General features: G+C 37.3%; 1 long non-coding RNA gene across 1 annotated transcript in view; it reads left to right on the top strand.

The window, feature by feature from the left end:
- The window catches only part of LOC112407448 (uncharacterized), a 108,368-nt gene extending 100,091 nt beyond the window's left edge, over nt 1-8,277 (top strand). The window contains exon 3 of the long non-coding RNA XR_003004745.1: nt 7,644-8,277. This is a non-coding gene — a long non-coding RNA (uncharacterized LOC112407448). The remainder of the gene's footprint in view (nt 1-7,643) is intronic.
- The last annotated feature ends 9,028 nt before the right edge of the window (nt 8,278-17,305 follow it).

Genomic DNA, 17,305 nt, shown 5'->3' with positions numbered 1-17,305 from the left:
GAGTATTCTTTCCTCCCTTGTCACTTGTAATCTCACATTGCACTGCAGAATTAACCACTTTGTTCAAGTGTCTCTGAGCCTACCCCAAGGAGCAAAGTTGATCACGCCTTGTCTGTCATTTCTCTGCATTGTGAGTACTTTTAGTATTACCTGTATTGCACTGGGTTATAATTATTTATTCCTGTGCCTATCTGTATTGTGTGATACAGCTTGGTATAATTTAATACATCATAGTAAGGTTAGAGACAGAGCATGGATTTCGGAATCAGAAATTAGATATCCATGTTCCACTAATAGTTATCTTTCGGTGATTTATTTAGTTCTCTAAGCCTCAGTTTCCTCATCTGAAAAAATGGGGATAATGACATCTAGCTTATATGGAGGTTGTGAGGATTACGTTAGATAATGTATTCAGGTTTCCAACAAATGCCAGTTCTGCTCTTACCCTCTGTCTTCTTCCAACTAGAATATTTAAAATCCTAGCGGGTAGGAATCATGTTATATTAATCTCTATAGCCTCATTACTTAATACTATATCTGGCATAAACAGCTGTTCAATGAAAGTTTGCTGAATTAAACCAAGTTGCCTAAAACATTCATGTAGACTGATTGCACTATTCAAATCAACACCAATATATTTTATGGACTTGGAAGAGTTTATTATTGGCATTATCTGTTGTTTCTTTTACATATTTTTTTATTATATGCATGGCTGAGGGAATTTTATGGACATTTCACACATGTGTTAAGCCAAAATTATTCTGAAAATATGTTTCCTAAAAATATGAATAAATCGAATTTATATTAATTTATCCAAGATCGAAATAGAATATCACCCCCTCTAAGATTCCTATACTTGTATTTAAATATAGCTAAGTATTATGGTTACCATAAATATATGGGTATTTCTATGAAATAGTATAGAAATATGAGTATTGCTTTTTCAATGTAGATATCACATAGGAATTATGCACTTGTTCCATCAATGTTTGCATGCTTGGGGTATTTCTAAAACATCTCTTTTGAAATAATATTCAGAGATTGTACAATATTCCTAAAATATTTTTATTGTGGTAAAATACATGTGTTATAGGCTGAATATTTGTGTTCCCCCATTAATATGTTAAAACCTAACCCCAATATGATGGTATCAGAAGGTGGGGCTTTGGGAGATGATTAGGTCCTGAAGACAGAGCCCTGATGTATGGGATGACTGTCTTTAAAAAAGAGATCCCAGAGAGCTCCTTTGCCCCTTCTGCCATGAGAAGACAGAGAGAAGGGGGCCATCAGTGAACCAGGAAGTAGATCCTCACCAGACACCGAATCTGCTGTTGCCTTGATTTTGACTTCCCAGCCTCCAGAACTATGAATATAGCATTATATTGTTTATGTTTATAAGGCACCTAGTTAATGGTATTTTCTTATAGTAGCCAGAACTAAGAAAAAACATAGCATAAAATTTATCATCTTGACCCATCTATACATTTTAGGTGTATAGTTTTATGGCATTAAAAATATATTCTCGGGCTTCACTGGTGGCGCAGTGGTTGAGAGTCCGCCTGCCGATTCAGGGGACACGGGTTCGTGCCCCGGTCCGGGAAGATCCCACACACCGCAGAGCGGCTGGGCCCGTGAGCTATGGCCGCTGAGCCTGCGCGTCCGGAGCCTGTGCTCTGCAACGGGAGAGGCCACAACAGTGAGAGGCCCGCGTACTGCAAAAAAATATATATATATATTCTCTTTGTTTTACAACCATCACCATCATCCATCTCTAGAACTCTTTGTACCTTCAGAACCGAAACTTTGTAACCATTAAACAATAGTTCCCTGTTCCCTCTCCCCACAGTGCCTAATAATCTTTAATATACTTTCTGTCTCTGTGAATGTGACTACTCTAGGTATTTCATACAAGTAGAATCATATGGTATTTGTGCTTTTGTGACTGGCTTATTTCAATTAGCATAATATCCTCAAGGCTCATCCATGTTATAACATATGTCAGAATTTTCTTCCTTTTTAAAGCTGAATAATATTCCATCGTATGTGTATACTGTACTTTTTAATCCATTTATCCACTGGTGGACACTTAGGTGTGTCTACCTTTTGCCTATTTTGAATAATGCTGCTATGAACATGGGTTTATAAATATTTCTTTGAGTCTCTGTTTTCACTCCTTTTGGGTATGTATCTAGAAGTGGAATCGCTGGATCATATGGTAATTCTATTTATTTGTTGAGGAAACTCCTTATTGTTTTCTGTAGTGGTTAGCCATCTTACATTTCTACCAGTAGTGCACAGGGTTCCAATTTCTTCACATCCTTGCCAATGCTTGTTTTTTTCTTTTTTTGTTGTTTGTTTTTGATGTTATCCATCATAATGGGTGTGACAGAGCTTGTATAATGTTCTTCTGATTCTTTTCAGTGATTTTTATCCTTTGAAGGTAAATTTCATCATTGCAACAATATGTAGCCAATTTACTGAATAATATCATGGCCAAATGTGACTACAAAGTAATGAGACCTTTAAAAGAATTCAAGTCATATATTATTTGGCAAGAATCAAAAACTATTTCAAATCATGCTTCTTTCCTACCTCAGTCCAGGTTTCCTTCCTGATTAATTCCTGAGGAAAGCTATTGAGTAGGGCTGAGCAAGGTAGGCATCCACATCTGGGGGCATTTGGAGGGGCACCCTGGCATGCTGTCAGACCCTGAATGTGATGAGGAGTGCACCATGCAAAGAGAGTGACAGAGGTAGAGACCCAGTGCAGGACAATGCAACGCAAGCAGCATGGAGAAGGCATCTGCATGGCAGCAGCCCAGAGTGGATAATCGGAGGCCAACCAAGTAGGGAGGATGATTGCGTGAGTTGCCAGTGGCAGCCATGATAGGAGAATGACCACATTTAAAGGGGATTGATCCAATAAATTAATATGTTTTATTTTTATTTTTTGAATTTATTTATTTATTTTTTGGGTTAAATTTTTTCTTTCTCAAGATTGCTTTGGCTATTTGAGGTCTTTTGTTTTTCCATACAAATTGTGAAATTTTTTGTTCTAGACCTGTGAAAAATGCCATTGGTATTTGATAGGGATTCCACTGAGTCTGTAGATTGCTTTGGGTAGTATAGTCATTTTCAAAATGTTGATTCTTCCAATCCCAAACATAGTATATCTCTCCATCTGTTTGTATCATCTTTAATTTCTTACATCAGTGTCTTATAGTTTTCTGCATACGGGTCTTTTGTAACCCTAGGTATTTTATTCTTTTTGTTGCAATGTTAAGTGAGAGTGTTTCCTTATTTTCTCTTTCAGATTTTTCATCATTAGTGTATAGGAATGCCAGAGATTTCTGTGCATTCATTTTGTATCCTTCTACTTTATCAAATTCATTGATTAGCTCTAGTAGTTTTCTGGTAGCATCTTTAGGATTCTCTATGTATAGTATCATGTCATCTGCAAACAGTGACAGCTTTACTTCTCTTCTGATTTTGATTCCTTTTATTTCTTTTTCTTCTCTGATTGCCATGGCTAGGACTTCCAAAACCATGTTGAATAATCGTGGCGAAAGTGGACATCTTTGTCTTGTTCCTGATCTTAGAGGAAATGCTTTCAGTTTTTCACCATGGAGAATGATGTTGGCTGTGGGTTTATCATATACAGCCTTTATTATGTTGAGGTAGGTTCCCTCTATGCCCACACTCTGGACAGTTTTTATCCTAAATGGCTGTTGAGTTTTGTTGAAAGGTTTTTCTGCATCTACTGAGATGATCATATGGTTTTTCTCCTTCAATTTGTTAATATGGTTTATCACATTGATTGATTTGCGTATATTGAAGAATCCTTGCATTTCAACCTCCCTATCCCACCACTCTAGGAGGTCACAAAGCACCAGGCCATTCTCCCTGTGCTATGCAGCTGCTTCCCACTAGCTACCTATTTTATATTTGGTAGTGTATATTTGTCACTGCTACTCTCTCACTTCGTCTCAGCTTACCCATCTCTCTCCCTGTGTCCTCAAGTCCCTTCTTTACGTCTGCCTCTTTCTTCTTGTCCTGCCCCTAGGTTCTTCAGAATTTGTAGTAATCCCTTATGATCCTTTGTATTTCTGCAGTGTCAGTTGTTATTTCTCCTTTTTCATTTCTAATTCTATTGATTTAAGTCTTCTTCCTTTTTTTCTTGATGAGTCTGGCTAATGGTTTATTAATTTTTTTTATCTTCTCAAAGAACCCAGTTTTCGTTTTATTGATCTTTGCTATTATTTTCTTCATTTCTTTTTCACTTACTTCTAATCTGATCTTTATGATTTCTTTCCTTCTGCTAACTTTGGGATTTTTTTGTTCTTCTTTCTCTAATTTCTTTAGTTGTAAGGTTAGGTTGTTTATTTGGTATGTTTCTTGTTTCCTTAGGTAGGATTATATTGCTATAAACTTCTTTCTTAGAACTGCTTTTGCTGCATCCTATAGGTTTTGGACCATCGTGTTTTCATTGTCATTTGTTTTTTGGTATTTTTTGATTTCCTCTTTGATTTCTTCAGTAATCCTTAGGTTATTTAGGAGCGTATTGTTTAGTCTCCATGTGTTTATATTTTTTTTTACAGTGTTTTTCCTGTAATTGATATCGAGTCTCATAGTGTTGTGGTTGAAAAGGATACTTGATATAATTTCAATTTTCTTAAATTTACCAAGGCTTGATTTGTGACCCAAGATATGATCTATCCTGGAGAATGTTCCATGAGCACTTGAGAAGAAAGTGTATTTTGTTGGTTTGTATGGATGTCCTATAAATATCAATGAAGTCCATCTTATGTACTGTGTTATTTAAAGGTTGTGTTTCCTTATTTATTTTCCGTTTGGATGATCTGTCCATTGGTGAAATTGGGGTGTTAAAGTCCCCTACTATGATTGTGTTACTGTTGATTTCCCCTTTTATGGCTGTTAGCATTTGCCTTATGTATTGAGGTACTCCTATGTTGGGTGCGTAAATATTTATCGTTGTTACACCTTCTTCTTGGATTGATCCCTTAATCATTATGTAGTGTCCTTCTTTGCCTCTTGTAATAGTCTTTATTTTAAAGCCTGTTTTGGCAGATATGAGAATTGCTACTCTAGCTTTCTTTCATTTCTATTTGCATGGAATATCATTTTCCATCCCCTCACTTTCAGTCTGTATGTGTCCCTAGGTCTGATGTAGGTCTTTTGTAGGCAGCATATATACGGGTCTTGTTTTTGCATCCATTCAGCCAGTCTATGTCTTTTTGTTGGAGCATTTAATCCATTTACATTTAAGGTAATTATCTATATGTATGTTCCTATTAACATTTTCTTAATTGTTTTGGGTTTGTTTTTGTAGGTCTTTTCCTTCTGTTGTGTTTCCTGCCTAGAGAAGTTCCTTTAGCATTTGTTGTAAAGCTGGTTTTGTGGTGCTGAATTCTTTTAACTTTTACTTGTCTTTAAAGGTTTTAATTTCTCCATCAAATCTGAATGGGATCCTTGCTTTGTAGAGTAATCTTGGTTGTAGCTTTTCCCCTTTCATCAGTTTAAATATGTCCTACCATTCCCTTCTGGCCTGCAGAGTTTCTGCTGAATGGTCAGCTGTTAATTTTTTAGGGATTCCTTTGTATGTTATTTGTTGCTTTTTCCATGGTACTTTTAATATTTTTTCTTTCTATTTAATTTTTGACAGTTTGATTAATATGTGTCTTGGCATTTTTCTCCTTGGATTTATCCTGTATGGGACCCTCTGCACTTCCTGGAGTTGATTGACAATTTCCTTTCCCATGTTAGGGAAGTTTTCAACTATAATCTCTTTAAATATTTTCTCAGACACTTTCTTTCTCTCTTCTCCTCCTGGGACCCCTATAATTCGAATGTTGCTGCGTTTAATATTGTCCCAGAGGTCTCTGAGACTGTCCTCAATTCTTTCCATTCTTTTTTCTTTATTCTGCTCTGCAGTAGTTATTTCCACTATTTTATCTTCCAGTTCACTTATCCATTCTTCTGACTCTGTTATTCTGCTAATTGATTCCCTTTAGAGAATTTTAAATTTCATTTATTGAGTTGTTCATTATTTTTTGTTTGCTGTTTAGTTCTTCTATGTCGTTGTTAAATGTTTCTTGTATTTTCTGCATTCTATTTCCAAGATTTTGGATCATCTTTACTATCATTACTCTGAATTCTTTTTCAGGTGGACTGCCTATTTCCTCTTCATTTTTTTGGTCTGGTGTGTTTTTACGTGGCTCCTTCATCTGCTGCATATTTCTCTATCTTCTCATTTTGTTAAGCTTACTGTGTTTGTGGTCTTCTCTGCACAGGCTGCAGCTTTGTAGTTCCCATTGTTTTTGGTGTCTGCCTCCAGTCAGTGGGTTGTATAGGCTTCCTGGTGGAGGGGACTATTGCCTGTGTTTTGGTGGTTCAGGCTGGGTCTTGTCTTTCTGGTGGGAAGGACCACATCCGGTGGTGTGTTTTGGCGTGTCTGTGACCTTATGATTTTAGGCATCCTCGCTGCTAGTGGGTGCGGCTCTGTTCCTGTCTTGCTACTTGTTTGGCATGGGGGGTCCAGCACTGGAGCTTGCTGGCCATTGGGTAGAGCTGGGTCTTAGCATTTTGAAGGTGATCTCTGAGAGAGCTCTTGCCAATTGATATTACATGGGGCTGGGAGGTCTCTGGTTGTCCCATGTCCTGAACTCGGCTCTCCCACATCAGAGGCTCAGGCCTGACACCAGGCCAGAGCACCAAGATCCTGTCAGCCTCATGGTTAATGTTGTGGGTCACACTTGTGATGCAGCATACAGGAAGGACCACCTGGAAAAGTGTTGCCACGGGTCTCAGCAGCTAGGATCCCGTCGGCAACATCAATGAATATGTTTTAAGTACAATGAAAGTCAGTTGCTCTCTGTCAGAGAGAGGAGTTACAAATTTGGAAAGGGAGAAAATGGAAATGAACCCCATAAGATTGGATTGTAATTGGTGGTATCTATGTGAACTCACACTTTTCAATGTATATAACTAATGATAGAAATAAATACAGATGTGAATGTATATGTGAGGCTCTGTCCACTGAGAAGCCCTGGTTACAGTGACACCCTAATAATAATGAGCACACCTGTTTCCCAGATCATAGCTTGTAAATTCCGTTCTCCACTACAAGGAACCAGAACTCTCTAGAGAAGTGACTGATTTCAGGGTGTGGGCAGGGAAAGTATAAGGCGATCTTGGAATATTTTGTTGTACCAGAAAGCAAAGAAGTGTTTAAAGAATGATAGCCACACATCAAAAGATAATGAAAACCACCTTGATAGGGCTCCACTGGCCAAGGCTGGGACAATTTGAGCCACAAAATAAAACAAATGATAGTGACAGATTATAACCAATTGAATAAAATAAATGTTTTTGAGGCCATACTGATAAATAAATAAGAGAATAATAAATGAGGGGAAGAAAAAGCTTTTTTTTTTTTGCAGTAGAATGCCGATTAATAAGTGTAGAAAAAATGATGGTGTTAGAAAATCATCACTTGGCAACTAGCATAGTGATAATTTGATCAAGAAATGTCAATGGAGGCTAAAACTAATGGGTAAAAGTTTGATGAGGAACTGGATATTCACAGACCCGAAGGACCTCTTCACACATACTTTTTACTCACAGGGGAAAAACAGCAACTTTACAATGGAGAAACCTGGCAGACAAAACCTGAGTCAAAAGATCAAAGTTAACGTGACCAGTAATACAACACAGCAACATCACATGCCACATGATAAGATGCAATGAGAAGATCCAGCATCACATCTGTACTGTTCTTGCCCTGAATCTAATCATGAGGAAACTTCTGATAAACTTGAACTAAGGGACATTCCACAAATCAACTGGCCTATAATTTTCAAGTGTCAAGAACTTAAAAGTCAAGGGAACACTGAAGGACTACCTCAAATTGAAGATGACTAGAGAGATGGGGCACCTAAATGTGCTTTGTTTATCTGCATGGATCTTTTTTTCTAGAAAGGACATGATTAGGACAATAGGCTACTGTATTTGAGTCTGTGGATTAGATGGTAGTAAATGTAGCAATGTTCATTTATGTTTGATGGTTATATTGTGGTTAAGTAGGAGAATATCCTTATTTGTGTTCAGGGGTAATGGAGCATTAGGTAATCAAGTTACCCTTGAATAGTTCAGTAAAAAGGTTATTTGTACTATTCTTGCAAAAATTATTTTAAAAATAAAAAATAAACATATAAAAGTGGAAAAATAAAATGGTGCTACCTTCATTGGAAAATGAAGTCTCTTATGGTGTCATATTCGAAGACAATAAAATTCAGAATGTAACTTTTCATATGTCCTTAAAATCATTATTTGTATTCAAATGTCACTCTTCACTCTTCTATAATTTTTGAGATATCAGTAGCTGTGGAAAAAGACCATGGGTAAATTAAACCAAGGACACATTAAATGAAAATACAAGATCATCAGTAATAAGTCATGATGAAATCAGATACCTTTGATATGATGCAATGAGACTAACACTTCCCCTCTCTAGTATTTTTCCTCCAAACCCATGACCTGTCTTACCACGAGAAAACATTACAAAACACAAATTGAGGGACATTCTACAGAATGCCTGACCTGAATGCCCTTTGGTAATGTCAAGGTCATGAAAGACAAGGAAAGAATGAGAAACTGTCACAGATTGGAGACATGATCCCTAAATGTGTTGTGATGTCCTAGATAAGATCCTAGAACAAATAAAAGGACACTAGTAGAAGAACTGGTGAAATCCAGGTAAAAACTGTAGTTTAGTTAGTAGTATTGTACTGATGTTAAATAAATTTACCATGGTTATGTGAAATGTGAACATTGGGTAAGCTGAGTGCAGTGTATATGGGAATTCTCTGTACTCCCTTGGCAACATTTCTGTAGGTCTAAAATTATTTCAAGATAAAAAGTAAAAAATATGTTCCAACCAGAAACAAAGTTATAGAAAATATTTCATTTTTGTTGTCTTAAAAATGCAAACAAAATACCGATGGAATATGTTTGTATTATTTAATTAGGCAAAAATACATGTGACCCTATTATTTTGACCCACAATGACAAGAAAGGTGCACAGACAGGCCCAGTCTATAACCAGAAATAACACAAACTTAGGCTTGTCTTGTTTCTTAAAATCTATAACAGATCATAAATATTTCTTTAACGCTGACCTCAGCTGTCCTTTCCTTCAGGGTTGAATGTGCAAAATTCTACCTCCCCTTCCATTGTTTTCCCTTCTTCTTCCTTTGGATCCTTTCTTCATCCGGCTGCTGCCTTTTGCATTCAAAATGGGCAGACCCGATTAACTCTGGGTTTTCATATTGTTTAGACTCATAAAACAGATAAACCAGCAAATATATCTCTTCCTAATTACTTTTTTGTTTTTCATAGCATAACTATGAGGTATATTACCATTCTAGAAGATATTTTCCTTTTAGGAGTGAGAATAAGAAAGAAAAGGGTTAAAGGTGACTGAAAATTCCATCCTGCTTTAATCTGCATTTCCTTGCTGGGTAGGGGTTGGCCCCATATTGAGGAGAAATTCTGTTAGGAGTGAGAGGAATTAGAATTGGGAGTTTATTTTCTAATATAAAAACAACAGCAACAGCAAAACCAATGTATACCCTAAATCAAGGAAAGCAAGCAGAACCAAAGAAACCAAATAAAAAAAGGCAAACAAAATAACAGAAGACAACTCTGGAAAGCTAAAGCCCAAGAGCCTGGAAGGACATCGGGAAGGATGTAGAAATGCAAGGTGGGGGTAGGGTATTCTCAGTGAAGCTGGCTCATACACATGGCTGGGGGTAGGTAAAATCACTCTGTTTTTTTGCAGAGCAACTCAGAAATGTGTAACAAAACTGTTACCGTGTTTGAACCTTTTGCCTCAATCATTCATGTCTGTGAGAGTAGTCTAATTAAATACTAATTCAAAATATGGAAAAATAAATTCATTGCTGTATGATTTATAATTGTGAAAAAAATGGAGATAAAGGTTCATTAAGAAGAGAAGGACACAATAAATCCAATGGCTTGTTAGGAAAACATGAAAGGTGATAACTGTGAAGAAAACAACTAGAAACATGGAAAAGTGCCCTGTCCAGTATGGTTGCTGCTAGCCTTTAAGCATTTGACATGGGGCTCATCCAAACTGAGATATGATACAGGAGTGAAATAGACATCCGATTTTGAAGACTTGGTTTGGAAAAAGAGTAACATACTTTAATAACAGTTATAATAATTACTAATAATTATAAACATAATTTATTAACAATTTTATATCATTTATATGTTGAAATGATAATATTTGAGATATGCTGGGTTAAAATATGTCAGTAAAACCAATTTTACCCATTTCTTGGAAAATTTGAGCTTATATATGTTGCTTACCTTATGTCGCTATTGAAAAATGCTGATTTAGAGCCCCTGGAAGACAGGCTGTAATTCTTGGTTACATAAGCCACATGTCCAGAGGAGTACATGGCTCATAGTTTGTGCTCATTAAATTTTTGTTAACCACCTAATAAATGATGATTGTAATATTTATTTTCAAAAAGATACACAATTGCATGTACACTAAACTTACTACTATAAATTATTTATATGAAAAAAGACAGAAAAGTGGTATACAAAATTGAAGAAGTTGGTTGTCTTGGAATGGTGTGATTATAGGCAACTTGTTCTATTTTTGAAACTTTCTATAGAATAATTTTCTTCCCATAATTTAAAGAATTTTCTTCCTTTTTAAGTTAAAGAATGAAGGCAGAAATTGTTTTTTGTTTTCTTATTTGTTTTTTGTTTGTTGTGGGAAGAGAAAGACCTACGCATGAACAAAGCCTTTAAACACACCACTGGGTGATTCCAATGGCCTTTCTAATGTGAGGAAAGGTGTATCTCTTGTGGTGCATCGTGGGCAGGCGTGATGATTCTTGAGAGTTGCAGCTTGTTGTTGGCGCTGGGTAGTAATCTCTTCCAGCCAGAGCAAGTAAGGAAGATTTTATTATCTCCAGCTTCTGAAAGGAGCTGCAGTTATTTCTGAAGGTCAGGTCAGGGAGCATCCTGAAGATGAGTAATAACAGTCCTCTGAGGGCTTTCGATCCTGGCAATGGTTTGTGACCATGCAAAGCTGATAATAAAATAATTCTAAAATAAACAGTGGGTACATAAATGCCCTCAGAGATCAGTAAATCTGAGCTCATGAGCTGCCAGTGCAAGAAGCAGATTAAACTTTTTACTTGTACTGTCCTGATGCAGTAAGGAGGATGGTAGCACCATTTCATGGTTTTAGGGGAAAAAAAGAAAAAAGAAAAGTGGCTCTGACACGAAGGCTGAGTGAAGTTCCCAACCATTTAAAAAATTCTAGACTGTGACAGATTTCATTGATTCAACAGATATTTGTTGAGCCCCTACTATGGGCTATGAATGTTTATCAAGGCTGAAGATACAGCAGTAAACAATGCTTACAAAATTCCATACCTTTATATTCTTGTGGGATAAATGAAGGCAATAAACATATATAGTTTAATATGTATTATGTTAGATGGCTGTAAGTTCTAAGGAGAAAAACAAAGTGAGAAATTAGGGCAAGAGACAGTTGGAGAGGAGGCTGCAATTTTAGATTAGTGGCCAGGAAAGGCCTCCAAGGAGGTGGTATTTGAGTAAAGAAAGGCCTGAAGGAGGTTCAGAAATAAAACACATAGATTTTTTGGTAGAAAAACATCTCAAGAAAGGAAAGAGCAATTGCAAGGACCCTGAAGTAACATGAAGCTTACCTGGCATATTTGAGGAACTTCAAAAAAAGTCAGTGAGGCTAAAACAAAGAGAAACCTAGGGAAAGTACTAGAAGGTGAAGTCAGAGCTGTGCTGGGGGGTCAGACTGTGCAGTCTTCCAGGTCATGGTAAGGACTTTGGCTGTTACTCTGAGTGACTTGGGAAGACATTGTAGGATTCTGCGTGCACAAATGAGATTTTGACTTATACCTACCAGAATCTGGCTTCAGAATAGTTAAGCAGGGAAATCAGCTTAGAGGCTTTTGCAGTAAGACAAAAATTATGGTGGCTTTCTCAAGTGGTCATTCTGGCGAATATAAGTGGTCATCTTCTGCAAGTATCTTGAAAGCAGATCTGATGGGTTTTGTTGACTTACTGGATATAGCATACAAAAGAAGTAGAGGAATTGGAGAACACCAGAATCACAACTAGATGCTGGATAATCATCTACGGGAAGACACTGGAACTCACCTAAAAAGATACCCCACATCCAGAGACAAAGGAGAAGACACAATGAGAAGGTAGGAGGGGCGCAATCACAGTAAAATCAAATCCCATAACTGCTGGGTGGGTGACTCACAGACTGGAGAACACTTATACCACAGAAGTCCACCCACTGGACTGAAGGCTGTGAGCCCTACATCAGGCTTCCCAACCTGAGGGTCTGGCAATGGGAGGAGGAATTCCTAGAGAATCAGACTTTGAAGGCTAGTGGGATTTGATTGCAGGACTTCGACAGGACTGGGGGAAACAGAGACTCCACTCTTGGAGGGCACATACAAAGTAGTGTGTGCATCGGGACCCAGTGGAAGGAGCAGTGACCTGAGGGGAGACTGAACCAGACCTAGCTGCTAGTTTTGGACGGTCTCCTGCAGAGGCAGGGGCTGGCTGTGGCTCACTGTGGGGGCAAGGACATTGGCAGCAGAAGTTCTGGGAAGTACTCCTTGGCGTGAGCCCTCCCTGACTCTCATTAGCCTCACCAAAGAGCCCAGGTAGGCTCCAGTGTTGGGTTGCCTCAGGCCAAACAACCAACAGGGAGGGAACCCAGCCCTACCCATCAGCAGTCAAGCGGATTAAAGTTTTACTGACCTCTGCCCACCAGAGCAACAGTCAGCTCTACCCATCACCAGTCTCTTCCATCAGGAAACTTGCATAAGCCTCTTAGATAGCCTCATCCATCAGAGGGCAGACAGCAGAAGCAAGAAGAACTACAGTCCTGCAGCCTGTGGAACAAAAACCACATTCACAGAAAGATAGACAAGATGAAAAGGCAGAGGACTATGTACCAGATGAAGGAAAAAGAGAAAACCCCAGAAAAACAACTAAATGAAGTGGAGATGGACAACCTTCCAGAAAAGAATTCAGGATAATGATAGTGAAGATGATCCAGGACCTCAGAAAAAGAATGGAGACAAAGATCAAGAAGATACAAGAAAGGTTTAACAAAGACCTAGAAGAATTAAGGAACAAACAAACAGAGATGAACAGTACAATAACTGAAATGAAAATTACAGTAGAAGGAATCAATAGCAGAATAACTGAGGCAGAAGAACGGATAAGTGACCTGGAAGACAGAATGGTGGAATTCACTGCTGTGGAACAGAATAAAGAAAAAAAAAAAGAGAAGAAATGAAGACAGCCTAAGGGACCTCTGGGACAACATTAAACGCGACAACATTCGCATTACAGGGGTCCCAGAAGGAGGAGAGGGAGAGAAAGGACCCAAGAAAATATTTGAAGAAACTATAGTCGAAAACTTCCCTAACATGGGAAAGGAAATAGCCACCCAACTCCAAGAAACACACAGAGTCCCATACAGGATAAACCCAAGGAGAAACACGCCAAGACACATAGTAATGAAATTGGCAAAAATTAAAGACAAAGAAAAATTATTGAAAGCAGCAAGGGAAAAATGACAAATAACATACAAAGGAACTCCCATTAGGTTAACAGCTGATTTCTCAGCAGAAACTCTACAAGCCAGAAGGGACTGGCATGATATACTTAAAGTGATGAAAGGGAAGAACCTACAACCAAGATTACTCTACCCAGCAAGGATCCCATTCAGATTCGATGGAGAAATCAAAAGCTTTACAGACAAGCAAAAGCTAAGAGAATTCAGGACCACCAAACCAGCTCTACAACAAATGCTAAAGGAACTTCTCTAAGTGGGAAACACAAGAGAAAAGGACCTACAAAAACAAACCCAAAACAATTAAGAAAATGGTCATAGGAACATACATATCGATAATTGCCTTAAATGTGAATGGATTAAATGCTCCAACCAAAAGGCACAGGCTTGCTGAATGGATACAGAAACAAGACCCATATATATGCTGTCTACAAGAGACCCACTTCAGACCTAGGGACACATACAGAGTGAAAGTGAGGGGGTGGAAAAAGATGTTCCATGCAAATGGAAATCAAAAGAAAGCTGGAGAAGCAATACTCATATCAGATAAAATAGGCTTTAAAATAAAGAACGTTACAAGACACAAGGAAGGACACTGCATAATGATCAAAGGATAAATCCAAGAAGAAGAAGATATAACAATTATAAATATATATGCACCCAACATAGGAGCACCTCAATACATAAGGCAACTGCTAACAGCTATAAATGTGGACATCAACAGTAACACAATAATAGTGGAGGACTTTAACACCTCAGTTACACCAATGGACAGATCATCCAAAATAAAAATAAATAAGGGAACAGAAGCTTTAAATGACACAATAGTCCAGAGAGATTTAACTGATATTTATAGGACATTCCATCCAAAACAGCAGATTATACTTTCTTCTCAAGTGTGTACGGAACATTCTCCAGGATACATCACATCTTGGGTCACAAATCAAGCCTCAGTAAATTTAAGAAAATTGAAATCATATCAAGCATCTTTTCTGACCACAGCACTCTGAGATTAGAAATGAATTACAGAGGAAAAAACGTAAAAAACATAAACATATCGAGGCTAAACAATATGTTACTAAATAACCAAAAGATCACTGAAGAAATCAAAGAGGAAATCAAAAAATACCTAGAGACAAATGACAATGAAAACACGACCATCCAAAACCTATGGGATGCAGCAAAAGCAGTTCTAAGAGGGAAGTTTATAGCTATATAAGCCTACCTCAAGAAACAAGAAAAATCTCAAATAAACAATGTAAACTTACACCTAAAGGAACTAGAGAAAGAAGAACAAACAAAACCCAAAGTTAGCAGAAGGAAAGAAATCATAAAGATCAGAGTAGAAATAAATGAAATAGAAACAAGGAAAACAATTGCAAAGATCAATAAAACTAAAAGTGGTTCTTTGAGAAGATCAGCGAAATTGATAAATCATTAGTCAGACTCATCAAAAAAAGAGGGAGAGTACTCAAATGAATACAATTAATAATGAAAAAGGAGAAGTTGCAACAGACGCCGCAGAAATACAAAGCATCCTAAGAGACTACTACAAGCAACTCTATGCCAGTAAAATGGACAACCTGGAAGGAATGGACAAATTCTTAGAAAGGTATAACCTTCCAAGACTGAACCAGGAAGAAATAGAAAATATGAACAGACCAGTCACAAATAATGAAATTGAAACTGTGATTAAAAGTCTTCCAACAAACAAAAGTCCAGGACCAGATGGTTTCACAGGTGAATTCTATCAAACATTTAGAGAAGAGCTGACACCCTTCCTTCTCAAACTCTTCCAAAAAATTGCAGAGGAAAGAACACTCCGAAACTCATTCTATGAGGCCACCATCACCCTGCTACCAAAACCAGACATGGATTCTATGAGAAAAGAAAATTCCAGGCCAATATCACTGATGAATATAAATGCAAATATCCTCAAAAAAGATACAAGCAAACAGAATCCAAAAACACATTAAAAGGATCATTCACCATGATTAGTAGGGTTTATACCAGGGATGCAAGGATTCTTCAATATATGCAAATCAATCAATGTGATACCCCATATTAACAAATTGAAGAAGAAAAACAACATAATCATCTAAATAGATGCAGAAAAAAATTTGACAAAATTCAACACCTATTTATGATAAAAACGCTCCAGAAAGCAGGCATAGAGGGAACCTACCTCAACATAAGAAAGGGCATATACGACAAACCCACAGCAAACATCCTTCTCAATGGAGAAAAACTGAAAGAATATCCTCTAAGATCAGGAACAAGACAAGGATGTCCACTCTGACCACTATTATTCAACGTAGTTTTGGAAGTCCTAGCTACGGCAATCAGAGAAGGAAAAGAAATAAAAGGAATACAAATTGGAAAAGAAGAAGTAAAACTGTCACTGCTTACGGATTACATGGTACTATACATGGAGAATCCTAAAAATGCCACCAGAAAACTACTATATCTAATCAATTAATTTGGTAAAGTCTCAGGATACAAAATTAATGCACAGAAATCTCTTGCATTCCTATACACTAATGATGAAAAATCTGAAAGAGAAATTAAGGAAACACTCCCATTTACCATTGCAACAAAAAGAATAAAATACCTAGGAATAAACCTACCTAGGGAGACAAAAGACCTGTATGCAGAAAACTATAAGATACTGATGAAAGAAATTAAAAATGATACCAACAGATGGAGAGATATACCATGTTCTTGGATTGGAAGAATCAATATTGTGAAAATGAGTATACTACCCAAAGCAATCTAAAGATTCAGTGCAATCCCTATCAAATTACCAATGGTATTTTTTGCGGAACTAGAAAAAAATATTAAAATTTGTATGGAAACACAAAAGACCCCGAATAACCAAAGCAGTCTTGAGGGAAGAAAACGAAGCTTGAGGAATCAGACTTCCTGACTTCAGAGTATACTACAAAGCTACAGTAATCAAGACAATATGGTACTGGCAGTAAAATAGAAACGTAGATCAATGGAACAAGATAGAAAGCCCAGAGATAAACTCACGCACCTATGGTCAACTAATCTATGACAAAGGAGGCAAGGATATACAATGGAGAAAAGACAGTCTCTTCAATAAGTGGTGCTGGGAAAACTGGACAGCTACATATAAAAGAATGAAATTAGAACACTCCCTAACACCGTACACAAAAATAAATTCAAAATGTATTAGAGACCTAAATGTAAGAACCAGATACTATATAACTCTTAGAGGAAAACATAGGAAGAAGACTCTTTGACATAAATCCCAGCAAGATCTTTTTTGATCCACCTCCTAGAGTAATGGAAATAAAAACAAAAATCAACAAGTGGGACCTAATGAAACTTCAAAGCTTTAGCACAGCAAAGGAAACCATAAACAATACAAAAAGACAACCCTTAGAACGGGAGGAAATATTTGCAGACGAATTAAGAGACAAAGGATTAATCTCCAAAATATATAAACAGCTCATGCAGCTCAATATGAAAAAAAACAACCCAATCCAAAAATGGGCAGAAGACCTAAATAGACATTTCCCCAAGAAGACATACAGATGGCCAAGAAGCCCATGAAAAGCTGCTCAACATCACTAAT

The sequence above is a fragment of the Neophocaena asiaeorientalis genome, unplaced genomic scaffold, assembly GCF_003031525.2.
Source record: "Neophocaena asiaeorientalis asiaeorientalis breed wild unplaced genomic scaffold, Neophocaena_asiaeorientalis_V1.1 scaffold627, whole genome shotgun sequence".
Taxonomy (NCBI): domain Eukaryota; kingdom Metazoa; phylum Chordata; class Mammalia; order Artiodactyla; family Phocoenidae; genus Neophocaena; species Neophocaena asiaeorientalis.
This window is presented reverse-complemented; position numbering and strand designations above follow the sequence as displayed.